The sequence below is a fragment of the Balaenoptera physalus genome, assembly GCF_965194825.1.
Source record: "Balaenoptera physalus genome assembly, chromosome: 4".
Lineage (NCBI taxonomy): Eukaryota > Metazoa > Chordata > Mammalia > Artiodactyla > Balaenopteridae > Balaenoptera > Balaenoptera physalus.
The window spans coordinates 128,826,765-128,847,826 of NC_138891.1; the positions used below are offsets into that span (position 1 = coordinate 128,826,765).

Consider the following 21,062-nt stretch of genomic DNA (forward strand, 5'->3'; position numbering starts at 1 on the left):
CAAGGTGAGAATACAACCATTTTTCACTGTTAAATATAAGTGCTCAAATCTTATTCATCATCCCTTACATTTCTGTGTTTAAATTGCTAAATCAGTTTATTCATTTATTTTTTTGCAAGACCTATAGTTGATTTTGGCACATTTTCTTCAATCATGGTTCTTCTCCAATGTGTGCAAAAACATCTGGAAAACTAAAAAACCCACAGACTTCTGAGGACTTTTTGGTTTGTGAAATTAAGAATGTCCACAGAGAAAAATTTTAAGTCAACTTTCTGACTCAAAATTTCAACTCTTTGCCAATTTGCTTAATTTTTATTTATTTGCCAGCCAACTGCCTATTTACATATATTGTTCATTCCAATTACCTAGATGTGTTAGAAAAATTGATATAGCAAAGGAGAATGTATCATAATTGTGAAAATAAATTATTGATATAATAAAATAATATTTAATTTCTTCATAAACAGTCTCCAGGTAACCAGCGACTTCATGAGATTTTTCTAACACATGTCAAAATTGAATTTCTCACCTTTCCACTCACACAATTGCTTCCTCCTATATTATTAACTATGTTCTATCCTCGAAAGGATATCTGACTTTTCCTTTTATTTTTCTTGTTCTCTAAATCTAAATACTAGTTAAGGCCTATCAGATCTAAGTTCAAACATTCAAATAATTGTTACACTTCTCCTGTTGTCACCACCTAATCTTAAGTATCCACGGCACATGACCGATCATTATTATAAAGGTAGACTCCAGTCTCCTCTCTCCCTACTCGCATGTCTTATCCTTGCAAGCCATTCTACATTTCTACGTTTTTCTCCAGATCACCTTTCTTCCCAACAGTCAAACACCTTCGATGGCAATCAGGAACTAGACTTTGAAGTGACCACACATTTTGCTGTAGCTTGTGTATATACAATTAAGCAGAATATTTTGAGGCAGCCTAAGGCACTAAAATCACCATATAAACTTCATTCAGACAAATTGGTTCACTTCTCCTGGCATCAGTCTCCAAATACTCACTGTCATATCTCTTTCTGAGTCACAATTATTAACCCTGGATTTATCTTAGATTTACTTGTGGAGTTTTGAGAACATGTGTCCCTATATCAAGCCTTGGATATCATGGATCTGTCATTCTTGGATGGGCCTAGATTTGAGTGTTTCTGACTAAACACCATAAATTTCTATATTTCTTTTTTACAGGGAATCTTCTCCTTCTTATCACCAAATGTCCAAATTCCACTACCCCTCAAGCCATATCTCAAATGTTAAAGGTTATAATTTCTATGAAGTCTTCCATTATAAATCTCTTACCTCAGTTTGGAGAAAACTTTTCAGTCCTCTGAAATGCTATAGTATTTGATATAGTGTGAACATCTCTTTCAGTCCATAACACCTTATGTTTATGTGCCAGATGCCTTAGCTATTTTACTCACTACACATTTTTTAAAAGGCAACCTCTGTTCTGTTTTATCTTTGTATTGTCTAAAGCTCCTTACATTTAGAAGATGCTAAATAGTTATTTTCTGGGATGAATTTATCCCACAAAGGGCAATGTGTTACTGGCAAAAATTGTTGCTGAGGGAAATAATGTGACAGACTGAATCAAACAATTTCAAAATATTGATTAAGTAAAAATACAGTGTACCCACTCATGCTCTGCAGTATCTATTCTTGAGTCAGTGTCAGCATTACATCCACTAGAAAAGTCGATACCTTTCCCTCCGTTTTCAGAGAGCTACTTCATTTTGGTGAGGCAGCATATTCTCCCTATATAGCCCTCCCCTTCTTCCTCCATACCTCCCTCCAACCAATTCCTAGAAAATACAGTAGAAAATAAATATCTTCACTAATGATGAAGTGCTACTGATCTGGAAGAAAAAAAAAAAAGATTTAAGGAAGGACACTTGAGAAAAAAATAATGTTCAGATGAGATTAAATGATTCCACCTCAGATCATGATCCATGTACATCACCCACAAAATGAAAACGTGATAAACCAGTCATCAGATCCATCCTATGTATCATGTTTTGATGTTAATGGTTTCTTGTTAGTATTTGAGCCATTGAAGTAGTTGACATTCTCAGTCCATGAGTCTTCAGCTGCTCAATTAGTGTCTTCATTGACTGTAAGACGATGCTAAGGAAGATGACTTATTTCCAAACACTCTGAAAATGTAAGATGATGTTGATTACTTCTCTATTGTGGTATCTGTACTTGACACAGCAATACCTTTCATCTTAATTTGACCACTTCTCATGTCTCTGCCCCCTGCCTTTTAATCACAGAAAATTTATTGGAAGGTTTTTCTCCACTTTGTGGAGAAATGTGCCATTTCCCATTCAACCCTGCACTTGGAAAAGCTCCAATTTTTAAAACATTATTTATTTTTTTCCACCATCATACATTTAATAAGAGGTAAATCGGTGTGGGGGTTGGGGAGGGAGTTTAAACAAACATCTTAGAGTGAGTCGTGGTTAAAGTAAGGAGAGTTCCATGCCTGGGGAGGTAGAAGATGAATGGGTAAAACTGAGCACCAGCTCCCCATAGCTCAGGCAGAATCATGTTATTTGATGTACAGAACAGGTATTGCCAAGATACCCCTGAAACTGATATGTTGGTTTGGTGGTTCCAGAGAATGTTTGTTGTTTGCAACAGGGGAAATTTATGGAATGTTAAAATAAATTCATTTACACCCTCTAAGCATATCTATATGGTATATTTGTGTATTTTGGTATAAAATGAGTGAAATGGTCAAACATTCTTAAAAGAAAAACAACTCAATTTAATTTTTAGTAATTAACAGCTCATTTCCAAAGACATCATTCACATTTTTAAAAATCAGGGTTATATCCTTTACCCTCATTTTGATAACATCTATGTAGATATAACCATTGATATTTTACTTGAAGATAGAATAAATACTTCCTTTTATTGCATAAAAATTGTTTTAAAGAATAGATTGCAGCAACATAATTTTAATTCATTTGAAACAGACTTAAAAACTGTCTCAGCTCAAATAATATGAAATAAGAACAAAAAGCAAAAATATTTGAGCCAATTGTCTCCATAATTTTTAAGGGTCTGTTTATATAACCAAGTGACCTCTAAAAAACAAATACAGTGAACATTCAGGGCACACACACACTTTCAGGACATTCACAGCAGATTTTCTGAAGGTTCTTACTGTGAATACACTACCAAAAAGTAATTGCAACTCAATACCTAATTTATTCACTTTCGGTGACTAGGATTGTTATGGACTGAATGTTTGTGTCCTTAAAATTCATATTGTTTAATTCCTAACTCCCAGTGTGATGATGTTAGGAGGTGAGGTCTGTGGGAGGTAATTAGGTCACAAGGATGATCTCTCATGAATCAGATTAGTGCTCTTTCAAGAAGAAATGGGAGAGCTTGCTCCTCCTTCTCTCTCTCTCTGCTCTCCACCATGTAAGAATACAACCAAAAGACAGTCAACTGTAAACCAGAAAGAGAACCTTAATCATGACAGACCATGCTGGCATGCTGATTTCAGACATCCAGCCTCCAGAAGTGTGAGAAATAAATGTTTATTGTTTACACCACCCAGCACATCGTGTTCTGTGATAGCAACTCACACTGACTAAAACAGCATATTCATTTTATTTGCCTATTTTTCTATTGAATTCTTCTACTCTGTATTGTTTATTGGTAACAGCACTTTATATGGTCAGATAATAAAGAATCTAATCCAGGTATTAAAGAAGCAAGTTTAGGTATTAACAAATCTCTACTCTCATTCAATTTTATACTTTTCCAATATACCAAGTGGTGCAGATGCTTCTGCAACTTACTTCAAAATAGAAGAGGGACGAGGAGGAGGGGAAGGGGAAGAAAAGATCTCACTTGACAGGCAAAATTGTAATCTGTCATTGTTACACTGAATGCAGTAGATATCTAAACGTCAAGTCTTTCTCTCATGAAATGCTTTTTAAGTTACTCAGAGAAAAGTCTCTATTAGGCATTTCAGTAGCAGGTATCTAATGGGGGTAATGGCACCTCCTGGTCTCTCTTGACCCTTCACCTTTGTTTATACATTTTAAATTTTGCACCCAGCATGTGTCATGCATAGCCCACGTCTTGGGCTGCAGAATATACTTCCCAGATCACTTTTTCACTCACATATCTGGTTCCTTCCTGTGGCCGCTATAACAGCAAGGACTCAGGGCAGTTGAACCTCTTACATTACTGTTCCAAGGTCAAATATTCTTAGCAAACAAGGCATAATCTGGAGACCATTTTTCTTGATGCCACATTTTTTAAAAGATTCTGTCCTTGGCCCTTCTTGTTCTGTTGTGAGCTGCTGCCAAAGTCCTGAGATGTGAAGAATTCCATTTTAACACCCTGTAACCGTGTATTCTTTAAAGTGCTCTGTCTCCACTGTTATAATCTACAAAATCAATATATGTATATTCAATTATAATGGTTGATTGTTTATTCCACCATTTATATATTCTCTACAACTCTTGTAGAGCAGAGTTTTCAACCTGGGCTGCCCACTGGAATCATCTGGGGGGATTTTAAAAATCCCAGTGCCCAGGGCATACTGACCCCAACCAATTAAATAAAAAACCTGGGGAACAGACTCTGGCATTGGTATTTTTTTTAAGTTCCCTAAATGATTCAAATGTGTAGCCAAGATTGACAGCCAGTGCTATGGAGCCAGTCCATTCTCATCACTGTCCTTGGTGGTAATCCTCCTGGTTCTATTCTCATGTCTTCTAACTGAAACTCATACCCAGTCATATTGTCAACTTTCAAAAAATAAATCTTTGGAATGTCAATTGTAATGCTTTAAAAACATGAAATATTTTGGAGGAGAACTGTCACTTTTGCAAGATTAAAATGTTCCATCCAAGGACAGCCTATTTTTCTTTGATTATTTTTGTATCTTTTTATGTTATTTTATTATGTTGAGTCTTTATTTAAATAATATTTATTACTTAAGTTTATTCCCAGTCATTTAGTTTTAATATTTTTAGATGTTATGAATGGGATTTTCCCAATTTATGTTTTAATTGCTTGTTTGGGGTCTATATTTAGACTACAGATTTTTAAACCGTTTTGTACCTGAAAACAATTGTAAATTTTGTTATAGTTGACATTTCACTGATTATCTTGGCTGTTCCTCGTAAAAATTATATGGTCTGCAAATAATTAAAAAATGTTATTTTGTTTTCAATATTTACACTTTTTTTAGGTTCTTACCTTATATCATTGGTTCAAAATATAAATGTTAAATACTCATGTCAAAAATGGCAAATAACTTATCACTTAATGTGATGAATTTTGGAGTTGCCTTTTTAGGTGATATCTAAAAGAAGTTAGTTAAATGATAAGTTCACTGTAATAGTTGTGCTTTTCTGAACGATCTATAATTACCGGCTTCACCATTAACCTGATGAAGAGATTAGAGACAGGGAGACTTGGGACTGCCAAGAAAATAGCTACCAGGGGATGGAAGGTATGAAAACTTGGAAAATACTCAATGATAAAACAAATGACATTGAGAATAAGTTGTCTGGAAATGTATTCCAAAGCAGTTGAGGTATAACACAGTTGAGTATGGAATAGATAAATATCTAGAATCTTCTGGACACACTGCCATATGCTGGTCATTTTCTGACTACTTTTACAAAAACAGGTTGCTCAGGACAGAAATTTCCAAACTTGAGCACAAGCCACCATAAGGAGGTCTTACTAAAATGTGTATTTCTGAGTCTTTCCCCGAAAGTTTCTGATCCAGTAGGTTTGAATATTCCTCATGTGCAGGTCTTAGACTTTAGTGACAAATGGTTGAGAAAAAGGGAACTCTTAGCAATTTCTCTATGACTGAGTGAAGCTCTGCTGTCATGCTGAGAATGTGTTGTTCTCTAGACTGTGAGTCCCAAAGTCTATCCACACATACAAAATCCATTTTTACATATGTTCACAGACCTGTTTCCTTTTCCTATCCTTCAGTTAAATTAGAATTAAACAATATATAATGACATGATAATTTTCAGTGAAGGCATATGGAATCTATAGTCGGGGACATAAATGATGAAGAGGATAGAATTTATTTAAAGAGAACATGATTGGCAAACAGCCACCACCAAAATGTGTGTGTGTACATATACTAACTTTATTGTAATTAATAGGAAAACTTATTTTTCCATTCACAAGATGTACCTGGATTGAAAGGCTAATTTAAAAGTTTTTACTCATAGGAAACGTTTATCTATGAATCCAAATTGGCAAGTTGAATTGAGCAATGAAGTGTAATTTAGAAAGAGCCGAGAGTGCACTGATGTTTATTTTCATTGGAGGATGACTATTAGGTCCCAAATTTTAATGTATGTTCTCTAATCTATTACTGTTCACACATAGTTTTTCTTAATCATCTATATAGTATCATCTGGTTCCCATTCAGCTAAAGATGACTTGAAATATGTCACAACTGTGTTAGAACTGCCAATGAAAAATTATACTTACTCTTTGACTTTTAGCTCTTATATATGCTCTGACTTAAGTAAGGTTTACAAATATTCTGGAAGACAACTTTTATACTCTACTTCTTGAGCAGATAGTTATGTATGGTATTTTATTTCCTGATGTTTATCAACAGCTTTCCATTATATGTCCTTTACTGGCATACTTAGGAGATAAGTGATTGGTAGATTGGAGTTACACTAGCATCACTGGAAAAAGAAAAGTCAAACAACTTTAACTTGTTTCATGTGAATTCCAACAGCAAAACTGCATATGCATTTAGCAAACCTTCCAGTTTATATTGTTAAAATGCTTCTGAGCTCCTTTCTTTACCTTATTCTGCAGGAGGACACTCCTAAATTCCTGCTACAAGCATATATCTAGCAGTTTGTTCTGTCAATTATATTCATAACAGATTAAAAGAAACACACAAATAAAGTTCTCATAAATATTACCTCGGAACTCATTCTGCATTTATCCTTCCAATGAGTGACACTCAAGCCTTGTTAAAAGAAAGAAGGGATTTTTTACTTTTATAACCATGATTAGTACAGAATGAATATGTATAAGACGTATACTGAATGAATATATATATATGTACATATATATATATACACACACACACATTCTCTTTTGGCTCTTTCTAACACGCAATAAAAAGAATAAGAAAAAATAGGTAAAATTTTATTAAAAAAATGTGCAATTATCTAAACCCCAGTTATACATGTTTAGTGGTATTACACATGTTTAATAATACTACACATGTTTAAATGTCCCATATTTTAAAAGCAAACAAAAATAAGAAGTAGGAAAGTAAACAATTTTAAAATGGCTTTCAAAAGTGCTTCAGGTGTATTTCATTTACTGTTTAGATAATAGTCATTTAAGATTTTTATTTTTCTCTTCTGATGTTATTTTTTGCAAAAAGACCTTGTGTTGTATTACTTTATTTATGTACAGAGAAGAAACAGCATAAGCGTGGGTGAGAGACTGATTTCTTGATGTTATAAATTGTTCTATAATTGCTATAGGTTTCATTTACCTTTCTTTAAATATATTATACTTGACAATAGAGTAAGAACACTTATTTTCTTCCTTCACTGAAAGCAGACTATCCTTTCTTGCTTATAAAAATTAAACAAGAAAACACTTAGCTTCCATTTCTGAACCTGATTATTTCATCAATATAAATTGGAGTGGCTTTGTAAACATTCATTCTGCTGTTGGATTTAATATATATCTACTTAAAACTTTTTTCTTTGCTTTCTTTTTGGTATGTTGACATTCAATTCATTTGCCAATTTAAATTTTGGAATCACTTAGCTACTTAGCATGTGATGTTTTTACATTTTTGCTGCGTGTGTGGGTGGGGGCATATGTGCATCCATTGACAATCAATAGTACTGCATTCTTTCTTATACACGTGTTTAATTTTATAAAATTAATTATGCAGTTTGCATTTTCAATCAACACTGCTTTCTATCCTTCTACCTATTAGTAATAAATACAAGCATGAATGTGGTTCATTCATTTTAACTACTGTAGCTTATTACCTTATATGATGGATCTTATTTTGAAGATGTGTTCTGGTGAGAATATATGGAAATTTCTCCGTGGCACACCCACACGATCAGAATTCTAGGCCTTTTCATCTTCAGTAAACATTGCTGAATGACTATTCCATGTGGCTGTACAAATTTACACTTCCACTCCCTGGTTCCAAGTTCTTTCTTTCCTTACCTCCTTTCAATCTGTGATATTAACAGACGGTAGTAATTTAAAAAATAAAGCAGATCAATATACTATAATGACTTGGGAAAAAGCCCAGGATATACTTTATTTTTTAAAAAAGGGATAGAACAAATGCAAAATTAGAACGTGCAATGTGCCTGATTTTGGTCAAACTATATAATAAACGTGTACTAACAAATTACAAGATCTAAGGTGATGCATATCAAATGGCTAGAATTATTACCTCAGGAACTTGAACTCGAAGTGCAAGAGAGAAGGACTAAACTTTTACTGGTGATACTTTGTATTTCCTGAATTATTATAGCCAGCAAGTAATACTTAGTCATTACAAAGTAATTGTTTATTGTCAGTTAAAAAATAAAGAAAAGAGAACATAAAGAACACGCTAATATCCTTGCATGTGAAATATTCCCAGGGGCAGCCCATTAATTTCAAGAACAATCATGCTTCTAAGAGAATAGTGAGGGTTACCAGAGCCATAATGTAGAGGTGTGTAAGTTGTACACTGTACAATTCTTGGGACACGATTCATGTAGGCTACTCCTTGAATGGCACCTCCTAAAGCTGTGTAGTACATAACCAGTCTAGTGGTGAGTGACATTCCTAATAACAGAAAAAGACTCTGGAATCTCCAAGAAATTATTTCACTTGCTACAGATAAAATTGGTAAAATAGTGTCAGAACTGGAGTTTCTGAGACACCAGGTATTTCCTCATACTGGTTGAGATCTAGGGATGGTATTCCTGAAATAAAAAAAGTCACCAAATGGCATTCCAGTGCTCAGTTGGGTGCCCTTCAGATTCTTATCCCAGCTATAGATTCACAGTCAAGTTCCTCGGTCCTAGATGTCTGGGAAGCTACTGTCTGACAACTTGTTGTGGTTGTGGTATTATACCAGGTTCTGTAGAGAATAAAATGCAACATTTAGAGCTGCATCTCAGGCAGAAATTGATGCTGTAATGGGCAAACTACCAATGGCCTTCATCAAGGGACTTCAGTTTGGCTGGTTGGTGGCCAGGTTTTTGTGCCTGGAGAGGCTATGCTTAGATTTACTGTGTGGTTGTCAGATATTTTCACATATGCCTAATTTCTTTTTAAATTAACTAAATTTTGATTGAAATGGTTTTGCTTTAGGTCTGGGATTAAATAGCTTTTCTATAAATGGAAGCTACATTATAAAGTGGTGGTGCTAACTTCAAAGCATAAGACATAATCTTTCAGTATTAAGCATAGAATGTACTTTTTTTTTTTAACATCTTTATTGCAGTATAATTGCTTTACAATGGTGTGTTAGTTTCTGCTTTATAACAAAGTGAATCCGTTATACATATACATATGTTCCCATATCTCTTCCCTCTTGCATCTCCCTCCCTCCCACCCTCCCTATCCCACCCCTCTAGGTGGTCACAAACCACCGAGCTGATCTCCCTGTGCTATGCGGCTACTTCCCACTAGCTATCTATTTTACATTTGGTCGTGTATATATGTCCATGACACTCTCTCACTTTGTCACAGCTTACCCTTCCCCCTCCCCATATCCTCAAGTCCATTCTCTAGTAGGTCTGTGTCTTTATTCCTGTCTTGCCACTAGGTTCTTCATGAGCTTTTTTTTTTTTTTCCCCTTAGATTCCATATATATGTGTTAGCATACTGTATTTGTTTTTCTCTTTCTGATTTACTTCACTCTGTATGACAGACTCTAACTCCATCCACCTCACTACAAATACCTCCATTTCATTTCTTTTTATGGCTGAGTAATATTCCATTGTATATACGGGCCACATCTTTTTTATCCATTCATCCAATAACGGACATTTAGGTTGCTTCCATGTCCTGGCTATTGTAAATAGAGCTGCAATGAACATTTTGGTACATGACTCTGTTTGAATTATGGTTTTCTCAGGGTGTATGTCCAGGAGTGGTATTGCTGGGTCGTATGGTAGTTCTATTTGTAGTTTTTTAAGGAGCCTTCATACTGTTCTCCATAGTGGCTGTATCAATTTACATTCCCACCAACAGTGCAAGAGTGTTCCCTTTTCTCCACACCCTCTCCAGCATTTATTGTTTCTAGATTTTTTGATGATGGCTATTCTGACTGGTGTAAGATGATACCTCATTGTAGTTTTGATTTGCATTTCTCTAATGATTAATGATGTTGAGCATTCTTTCATGTGTTTGTTGGCAATCTGTATGTCTACTTTGGAGAAATGTCTATTTAGGTCTTCTGCCCATTTTTGGATTGGGTTGTTTGTTTTTTTGATATTGAGCTGCATAAGATGCTTGTAAATCTTGGAGATTAATCCTTTGTCAGTTGCTTCATTTGCAAATATATTCTCCCATTCTGAGGGTTGTCTTTTGGTCTTGTTTATGGTTTCTTTTGCTGTGCAAAAGCTTTTAAGTTTCATTAGGTCCCATTTGTTTATTTTTGTTTTTACTTCCATTTCCCTAGGAGCTGGGTCAAAAAGGATCTTGCTGTGATTTATGTCATACAGTGTTCTGCCTATGTTTTCCTCTAAGAGTTTGATAGTGTCTGGCCTTACAGTTAGGTCTTTAATCCATTTTGAGTTTATTTTTGTGTATGGTGTTAGGGAGTGTTCTAATTTCATACTTTTACATGTACCTGTCCAGTTTTCCCAGCACCACTTATTGAAGAGGCTGTCTTTTCTCCACTGTATATGCTTGCCTCCTTTATCAAAGATAAGTTGACCATATGTCTGTGGGTTTATCTCTTGGCTTTCTATCCTGTTCCATTGATCTATGTTTCTGTTTTTGTGCCAGTACCATAATGTCTTGATTACTGTAACTTTGTAATATAGTCTGAAGTCAGGGAGCCTGATTCCTCCAGCTCCATTTTTCGTTCTCAAGATTGCTTTGGGTATTTGGGGTCTTTTGTGTTTCCATACAAATGGTGAAATTTTTTGTTCTAGTTCTGTGAAAAATGCCAGTGGTAGTTTGATAGGGATTGCATTGAATCTGTAGATTGCTTTGGGTAGTAGAGTCATTTTCACAATATTGATTCTTCCAATCCAAGAACATGGTATATCTCTCCATCTATTTGTATCAACTTTAATTTCTTTCATCAGTGTCTTATAATTTTCTGCATACAGGTCTTTTGTCTCCTTAGGTAGGTTTATTCCTAGATATTTTATTCTTTTTGTTGCAATGGTAAATGGGAGTGTTTCCTTAATTTCTCTTTCAGATTTCTCATCATTAGTGTATAGGAATGCAAGAGATTTCTGTGCATTAATTTTGTGTCCTGCTACTTTACCAAATTCATTGATTAGCTCTAGTAGTTTTCTGGTAACATCTTTAGGATTCTCTATGTATAGTATCATGTCATCTGCAAACAGTGACTGTTTTACTTCTTCTTTTCCTATTTGGATTCCTTTTATTTTTTTTTCTTTTCTGATTGCTGTGGCTAGAAATTCCAAAACTATGTTGAATAATAGTGGTGAGAGTGGGCAACCTTGTCTTGTTCCTGATCTTAGTGGAAATGGTTTCAGTTTTTCACCACTGAGGATGATGTTGGCTGTGGGTTTGTCATATATAGCCTTTATTATGTTGAGGAAAGTTCCCTCTCTGCCTACTGCAGGGCTTTTATCATAAATGGGTGTTGAATTTTGTCGAAAGCTTTCTCTGCATCTATTGAGATAATCATATGTTTTTTCTCCTTCAATTTGGTAATATGGTGTATCATGTTGATTGATTTGTGTATATTGAAGAATCCTTGCATTCCTGGAATAAACCCCACTTGATCATGGTGTATGATCCTTTTAATGTGCTGTTGGATTCTGTTTGCTAGTATTTTGTTGAGGATTTTTGCATCTATGTTCATCAGTGATATTGGCCTGTAGATTTCTTTCTTTGTGACATCGTTGTCTGGTTTTGGTATCAGGGTGATGGAGACCTCGTAGAATGAGTTGGGGAGTGTTCCTCCCTCTGTAATATTTTGGAAGAGTTTGAGAAGGACAGATGTTGGCTCTTCTCTAAATGTTTGAAAGAATTTGCCTGTGAAGCCATCTGGTCCTGGGCTTTTGTTTGTTGGAAGATTTTTAATCACAGTTTCAATTTCAGTGCTGTGATTGGTCTGTTCAAATTTTCTATTTCTTCCTGGTTCAGTCTCGGCAGGTTGTGCATTTCTAAGAATTATTTGAGTCTTCTCCTTTTTTTTCTTGATGAGTCTGGTTAATGGTTTATCAATTTTGTTTGTCTTCTCAAAGGACCAGCTTTTAGTTTTGTTGATCTTTGCTATTGTTTCCTTCATTTCTTTTTCATTTATTTCTGATCTGATCTTTATGATTTTTTTCCTTCTGCTAACTTTGGGTTTTTTTTGTTCTTCTTTCTCTAATTGCTTTGGGTGCAAGGTTAGGTTGTTTATTTGAGATGTTTCCTGTTTCTTGAGGTAGGCCTGTATTGCTATAAACTTCCCTCTTAGAACTGCTTTTGCTGCATCCCATAGGTTTTGGGTCGTCGTGTCTCCATTGTCATTTGTTTCTAGGTATTTTTTGACTTCCCCTTTGATTTCTTCAGTGATCATTTCGTTATTAAGTAGTGTATTGTGTAGCCTCCATGTGTTTGTATTTTTTACAGATCTTTTCCCATAATTGATATCTAGCCTCATAGCGTTGTGGTCAGAAAAAAATACTTGATACAATTTCAATTTTCTTAAATTTACCAAGGCTTGATTTGTGACCCAAGATATAATCTATCCTGGAGAATGTTCCATGAGCACTTGAGAAAAATGTGTATTCTGGTTTTTTTGGGTGGAATGTCCTATAAATATCAATTAAGTCCATCTTGTTTAATGTATCATTTAAAGCTTGTGTTTCCTTATTTATTTTCATTTTGGAAGATCTGTCCATTGGTGACAGTGGGGTGTTAAAGTCCCCTACTATGATTGTGTTACTGTCGATGTCCCCTTTTATGGCTGGTAGTATTTGCCTTATGTATTGAGGTGCTCCTATGTTAGGGTGCATAAATATTTACAGTTGTTATATCTTCTTCTTGAATCGATCCCTTGATCATTATATAGTGTCCTTCTTTGTCTCTTGTAATAGTCTTTATTTTAAAATCTATTTTGTCTGATATGAGAATTTCTACTCCAGCTTTCTTTTGATTTCCATTTGCCTGGAATATCTTTTTCCATCCCCTCACTTTCAGTCTGTATGTGTCCCTAGGTCTGAAGTGTGTCTCTTGTAGACAGCATATATATGGGTCTTGTTTTTGTATCCATTCAGCCAGCCTGTGTCTTTTGGTGGGAGCATTTAATCCATTCACACTTAAGGTAATTATCGACATGTATGTTCCCATTCCCATTTTCTTAAAAGTTTTGGGTTTGTTATTGTAGGTGTTTTCCTTCTCTTGTGTTTCTTGCCTAGAGAAGTTCCTTTAGCATTTGTTGTAAAGCTGGTTTGGTGGTGCTGCACTCTCTCAGCTTTTGCTTGTCTGTATAGGTTTTAATTTCTCCATCAAATCTGAATGAGGTCCTTGCTGGGTAGAGTAATTTTGGTTGTAGGTTTTTCTCCTTCATCACTTTAAATATGTTCTGCCACTCCCTTCTGGCTTGCAGAGTTTCTGCTGAAAGATCAGCTGTTAACCTTATGGGGATTCCCTTGTGTGTTATTTTTTTTTTCCCTTGCTGCTTTTAAGATGGTTTCTTTATATTTAATTTTTGGTAGTTTGATTAATATGTGTCTTGGCATGTTTCTCCTTGGATTTATCCTGTGTGGGACTCTCTGTGCTTCCAGGACTTGATTAACTATTTCCTTTCCCATATTAGGGAAGTTTTCAACCATAATCTCTTCAAATATTTTCTCAGTCCCTTTCTTTTTCTCCTCTTCTTCTGGGACCCCTATAATTCGAATGTTGGTGCGTTTAATGTTGTCCCAGAGGTCCCTGCGACTGTCCTCAGTTCTTTTCATTCTATTTTCTTTATTCTGCTCTGCAGTAGTTATTTCCACTATTTTATCTTCCAGGTCACTTATCCCTTCTTCTGCCTCAGTTATTCTGCTATTGATCCTGTCTAGAGTATTTTTAATTTCATTTATTGTGTTTTTCATCATTGCTTGGTTCCTCTTTAGTTCTTCTACATCCTTGTTAAATGTTTCTTGCATTTTGTCTATTCTATTTCCAAGATTTTGGATCATCTTTACTATCATTATTCTGAATTCTTTTCAGGTAGACTGCCTATTTCCTCTTCATTTGTTAGGTCTGGTGTGTTTTGACCCTTCTCCTTCACCTGCTGTGTGTTTTTTTGTCTTCTCATTTTGCTTATCTTACTGTGTTTGGGGTCTCCTTTTTGCAGGCTGCAGGTTCATAGTTCCTGTTGTTTTTGGTATCTGTCCCCAGTGGCTAAGGTTGGTTCAGTGGGTTGTGTAGGCTTCCTGGTGGAGGGGACTAGTGCCTGTGTTCTGGTGGATGAGGCTGGATCTTGTCTTTCTGGTAGGCAGGTCCACGTCTGGTAGTGTGTTTTGGGGTGTCTGTGGCCTTATTATGATTTTAGGCAGCCTCGCTGCTAATGGATGAGGCTGTGTTCCTGTCTTGCTAGTTGTTTGGCATAGGGTGTCCACCACTATAGCTTGCTGGTCATTGAGTGAAACTGGGTCTTGGTGTTGAGATAGAGATCTCTGGGAGATTTTCGTCGTTTGGTAGTACGTGGAGCTGGGAGGTCTCTTGTGGACCAGTGTCCTAAAGTTGGCTCTCCCACCTCAGAGACACAGCCCTCATGGCTGGCTAGAGCACCAAAAGCCTTTCATCCACACAGCTCAGAATAAAAGGGAGATAAAATAAAAAGAAAAAAGAAAGAAATATGATAAAATAAAATAAAGGAAGATAAAATAAAATAAAGTTATTAAAATAAAAAAATAAAAAATAATTATTAAGAAAAAAAGAAAAAAAAAAATTTTAAAGTAAAAAAAAAAAAAAACAAAACAAAAAAACCAGACGGACAGACTCCTAGGACAAATGGTGAAAGCAAAGCTATACAGACAAAATCTCACACAGAAGCATACACATACACACTCACAAAAAGAGGAAAAGGGGAAAAAATAGTATATCTTGCTCCCAAAGTCCACCTCCTGAATTTGGGATGATTCGTTGTCTATACAGGTATTCCACAGATGCAGGTACATCAAGTTGTTTGTGCAGCTTTAATCTGCTGCTTCTGAGGCTGCTGGGAGAAATTTCCCTTTCTCTTCTTTGTTCGTACAGCTCCTGGGGTTCAGCTTTGGATTTGGACCCGCCTCTGAGTGTAGGTCGCCTGAGGGCGTCTGTTCCCCGCCCAGACAGCACGGGGTTAAAGAGCAGCTGCTTCGGGGGCTCTGGCTCACTCAGGCCGGGGGGGGGGGTGAGGGAGCTGTACGGAGGGGGCGGGGTGAGCCTGCGGTGGCAGCGCCGGCGTGACATTGCACCAGCCTGAGGCGCGCCGTGCGTTCTCCCGGGGAAGTTGTCCCCGGATCACGGGAGCCTGGCTGTGGCAGGCTGCACCGGCTCCCAGGAGGGGTGGTGTGGAGAGTGACCTGTGCTTGCACACAGGCTTCTTGGTGGCGGCAGCAGCAGCCTTAGAGTCTCATGCCCGTCTCTGGGGTCCGTGCTGATAGCCGTGGCTCGCGCCCATCTCTGGAGCTCCTTTAAGCGGCGCTCTGAATCCCCTCTCCTCGCGCACCAGGAAACAAAGAGGCAGGAAAAGTCTCTTGCCTGTTCGGCAGCTACAGACTTTTTTCTGGACTCCCTCCCGGCTAGTTGTGGTGCGCTAACCCCTTCAGGCTGTGTTCACACCACCAACCCCAGTCCTCTCCCTGCGATCATCGGACCGAAGCTGAGCCTTAGCTCCCAGACCCGCCCGCCCCGGCGGGGGAGCAGACAAGCCTCTCGGGCTGGTGAGCACTGCTCGGCGCCGAGCCTCTGTGCGGGAGTCTCTCCACTTTGCCCTCCGCACCCCTGTGGCTGCGCTGTCCTCCGCGGCTCCGAAGCTTCCCTCCTCCGCCCCCTGCAGTCTCCGCCCACGAAGGGGCTCCTAGTGTGTGGAAACCTTTCCTCCTTCACAGCTCCCTCCCACTGGTGCAGGTCCCGTCCCTATTCTTTTGTCTCTGTTATTTCTTTTTTCTTTTGCCCTACCCAAGTACGTGGGGAGTTTCTTGCCTTTTGGGAGGTCTGACGTCTTCTGCCAGCGTCAGTGGGTGTTCTATTGGAGCAGTTGCATGTGTAGATGTATTTCTGATGTATCTGTGGGGAGGAAGGTGATCTCTGTGTCTTACTCTTCCACCATCTTCTCCTCTCTCCAAATATAATTTTTTAACATGAAAATTTGTCGGTTCTTTGTGAAAAGATCAAACTTCCTTTTTTGTCTTTACAAATGGTAATGCAATATTAACACAAATTGTCTTATCATTGATATATATGGTATTTGCTTTTAAAATTTCTGTGAATGTTATATCAATCTTGAGCATCTTAAGTCTTGCTAATTTTTAGACCATGAGTGATTTCACAAATACATTCTAAAATATATGATAACATGTCATTCATTTTTATTTTAATTCAAATATTTATTTGTAGTGGCCTTAAAATTGGCAGAAACAATTAGTGAATAGTTATTTACTAGTGGTAAGCACTGAGCTGTATATACACATACTTGTAATGTATATGGATTTTATGTAGGGAGAATAGAGAAAGCACATGAATATGCCTTTAGTACATGAATTGTATTTACATAGTTAAAACATAATGTCATTTGCCAGAATCTTATTGATCATAGGCAGGTGGAACTTCCTTCATATTAAATTTAAGACAACGCATGATATATGACTTTTTGTAGGGAAAGCTACTACCAAACAGATAGGAGAAAAAGAGAAACTTTTATTTAAGGTAAATTTCTTAAACAGTCTATTCAGGAATCTAGAAAAACAACCATTTACAGCAACATATTAGCTTCTAAATCTATTGTCATTCTTATTGTAATGCATGCATAATATCAGTGTTTGGGTATAAATGTAATATACATATATGTTAAAATATATTCAGTACACGATGATCAATTTTACTATTTATGCAATTTTTCCTAAGTTTGAGAGTTCAAAATGAAATTTAAACATATATATTTATATCTACATATATATTTTCTATATATATTTGCTAATGATTAGTAGTTTTTCTTACCCACTTTAATGTGATTTTAGAGTTTGAAAAAGGATTACAACTGCTAGTTGCTTACAATGTGTAAAATACTAACCTAATGACATGTGTAGTTAATACATCTTCACCTGACATATGAGAGAAAAATTTTGAAAAGTTTACAAAGAACAAATTTGAGCTGGACTTGACTGGTACTCTGAATGAACGACTGGAGGAAGAATGGTATTTGATAGTGATATAGAACCTAATCTTATCTAGAAGAAGGGAGTGAGTCTTAAATTTGACATCAAGGGGATTTGATATGTTGTGGAAAGGAAGTCAAAACCACTGATATGACACTGAGATGATAAAACATGGGAAAAGGAAATGCTTTCCTTAGAGTCCTGCAAATGAGTTTTCAGTGGGTCATTAAATTGAGATTAGCTTTTCACAAAAGAGTTTCTGTCACTGCCCACTCTGTCTGATCCTGTTATTAGTATCTCCATCAATAAATTTTAAAACATACATGTAAACCTGCATTTGACACCCTTAGAATCCTCCCAATAAATGCAGATTCCCATGAAAAGTAACTCAGAAGGAATTAAAAGAATAGGAATTCCTCACAAAACCAGTTGCCTGATTTTTGTTAGACCCACCCGGATTATTCTTAGGTCCTGGGAAGGAGTGTTGCTCATTTTCATGGATAGAGTACATTGTAGTTTGTGTGCATCACATGTTTCTCCTTGATTAAGAAGGGTTAACATTCATTTGGAAAAAGTGACCTTGAATTTGATCACATAGTTCAGTTGACTTCCTGATTGCTTTCAGCTTGTGTATAGCATAGGAGTCCAATTTCCTTTCATCTGGGTCAATTTATCTTCCTGAAACACAAAATAATTGGTTTTCTGCTAAAGCCTCAAAAGTGGTGTGCTAATGTGTTTGTTTTCTGCTTTGCAGCTGTAATTAATTTAAACCACAGAAAATTATTATAGTGTTTATATTATAAATGACGTTACTCATGTGTTATCTCTATTTTTTAAAGAAAAAGGATTAAATCTATTTTAGTTGATCTGATGGCTTTCTCATTCTAAATCTCTGAAGTTTATGATGAATTACCAATTAAATTGCATTCTATAAATTAAATTATATCAATTCAATCCAAGTTTTGCTCCCCCCACATACTTTATCTAATTTGTTATTAAGTTGAATTTTGCTAATTTTTTCTATTTTATTTAAGCACATAGAGTTAGTTAAGGCAATAATTTAAGAACATTTTTCTGTTTATATTAATTAATCCAATGTGTTACTTAATTCTATGTGGATGTCCATAAACTATTTCTAAACACATTTCTTAATATTGTTGGAAATACTAAGTACCACATTGTCTTTCCTGTGAAAAATATTTTCTCCTGGGAGATTTTACTTACCTTGAGAAATCTTCCAGATATTAAAAATGTTCCAAACTCAAAGTAAATTTTGCTCTGATCTGAAATAGTTTTGGTCACTCATAATTACTTATATGTAGAAAGAGTATCATTAACTATAGTTTAAAAGTAAATTAAAATGAAAAAAATTATATTCACACTTTGTTCATTTCATCATCAGCCACACCTGTTTTTCTGCATCATTATCTAAACCTGTCTCTTCACCATTTTACCTAGGCCAGAGGATCTCAGATATTGTGATTCAGAATTCCATGGGGGCTTGCAAATGCATATTTCCAGGCCCACTCTCAGATATTGGAAATCAGAAGCTCCAGGGTGTGTGTTGGAAATATGTCATTTTAATGAGTATTATGGATGATGTTAATGCAAATTGTATGCAGATTATACATGAGGAGTTGCTAATAAGGGCCATTATTTTTTGGAGTATATCTTAGGTAGAATTATAACATAAATATAAGTTTATCACCCACTTCAATATAAGCTCCATGGGGTGTGTGGTAGAGGAGAATTTTTATTCATGTTTGCTGCTCTATCCTCAAAACCTATGACCTGGTCTATTTTAGGTCCTTAATAAATCATTGTTGAAGAAAAACTAATTTGAGTGGCAAATAAAATATGACTATTTCTGTTTCTCACTCTTCTATTGACAACTGCTTAAGATAGTGTCCTACTTGTATAAACTCCATGAAGTAAAGGGACTTCTTTGTAGAAAACCTCCCCAAACAGTTGCTTGATTTATGAATGTGTTTGTAACTATTGGATAATTTCTAAGCAGTGCTGCCACTAGTATCATGAGACCTCCGTGGCACACTTAAAAATACTCTTTTGAAGTTCAAGCGATCTTGGATGGATCCCTTTCTCACAGGGAAATAGTCCCAGACTTGTTTTTCCCTGCATATCCTTCATTCATAGAATCTATGGAGGAGGTAGTACCTTTAAGGAGATATAGTAAAAGACTGCTGTAGATGGGAGGACCTTAAAGATGGCGGAGGAGTAAGACGTGGAGATCACCTTGCTCCCCACAAATACATCTACATGTGGAACAACTCCTACAGAACACCTATTTAATGCTAGCAGAAGACCTCAGACCTCCCAAAAGGTAAGAAACTCCTCACGTACCTGACCATGGGGCTGACAGGGTCTCAATGCTCTGGACAGGTGTTGGGCCTAAACCTCTGAGGTGGGAGAGCCGAGTTCAGGACACTGGACCACCAGAGAAATCCTGGCGCCATGTAATATCAATTGGCAAGACCTCTCCCAAAGATCTCTGTCTCAACAGTAAGACCCAGCTCCACTCAAAGACCAGCAAGCTCCAGTGCTGGACACCCCATTCTAAACAACTAGCAAGACAGGAACACAACACCACCCATTAGTGAAGAGGCTGTCTAAAAAATACTAAGTTCACAGACACCCCAAAACACACCACCGGACATGTTCCTGCCCACTAGAAAGACAAGATCCAGCCTCATCCACAAGAACACAGGCACAAGCCCCCTCCAAGAGGAAGCCTACACAACCCACTGAACAAACCTTACCCACTGGGGGCAGACACCAAAACAAATGGAACTATGAACCTGCAGCCTGTGAGAAAGACACCCCACATGCAGTAAGTTAAGCAAAATGAGAAGACAGAGAAATATGCAGCATATGAAGGAGGAAGGTAAAAACCCACAAGACTAAACAAATGAAGAGACAATAGGAAGTCTACCTGAAAAAGAATTCAGAGTAATGATAGTAAACATGATACAAAATCTAGGAAATAGAATGGAGAATATATAAGAAACGTTTAACAAGAACCTAGAAGAAATAAAGAGCAAACAAACAATGATGAACAACACAATAAATGAACTTAAAAATTCTCTAGAAGGAATCAATAACAGAATAACTGAGGCAGAAGAAGGGATAAGTGACCTGGAAGATAAAATAGTGGAAATGACAGCAGAGCAGAATAAAGAAAAAAGAATGAAAAGAATTGAGGACAGTCTCAGAGACCTTTGGGACAACATTAAACGTGTCAACATTCGAATTATAAGGGTTCCAGAAGAAGAAGAGAAAAAGAAAGTGACTGAGAAAATATTTGAAGAGATTATAGTTGAAAACTTCCTAATATGGGAAAGGAAATAATCAAGTCCAGGAAGTGGAGAGAGTCCCATACAGGACAAAGCCAAGGAGAAACATGCCAAGATACATATTAATCAAACTATCAAAAATTAAATACAAAGAAAAAATATTAAAAGCAAC

At 36.5% G+C, this 21,062-nt stretch overlaps 1 long non-coding RNA gene across 22 annotated transcripts in view; it reads right to left on the minus strand.

The window, feature by feature from the left end:
• The window catches only part of LOC309660117, a 187,477-nt gene that overhangs the window by 61,103 nt on the left and 105,312 nt on the right, over window positions 1–21,062 (minus strand). For 18 of the 22 annotated variants that reach the window (XR_014263143.1, XR_014263144.1, XR_014263145.1 and 15 more), the window contains exon 2: window positions 1,321–2,172. The exons of 1 other annotated variant lie outside the window; for it this stretch is intronic. This is a non-coding gene — a long non-coding RNA (uncharacterized lncRNA). Of the gene's footprint in view, window positions 1–1,320; window positions 2,173–6,971; window positions 10,010–21,062 lie in introns of those variants that run through there. 3 more of the 22 variants (XR_014263157.1, XR_014263146.1, XR_014263147.1) reach the window with 3 other exon arrangements.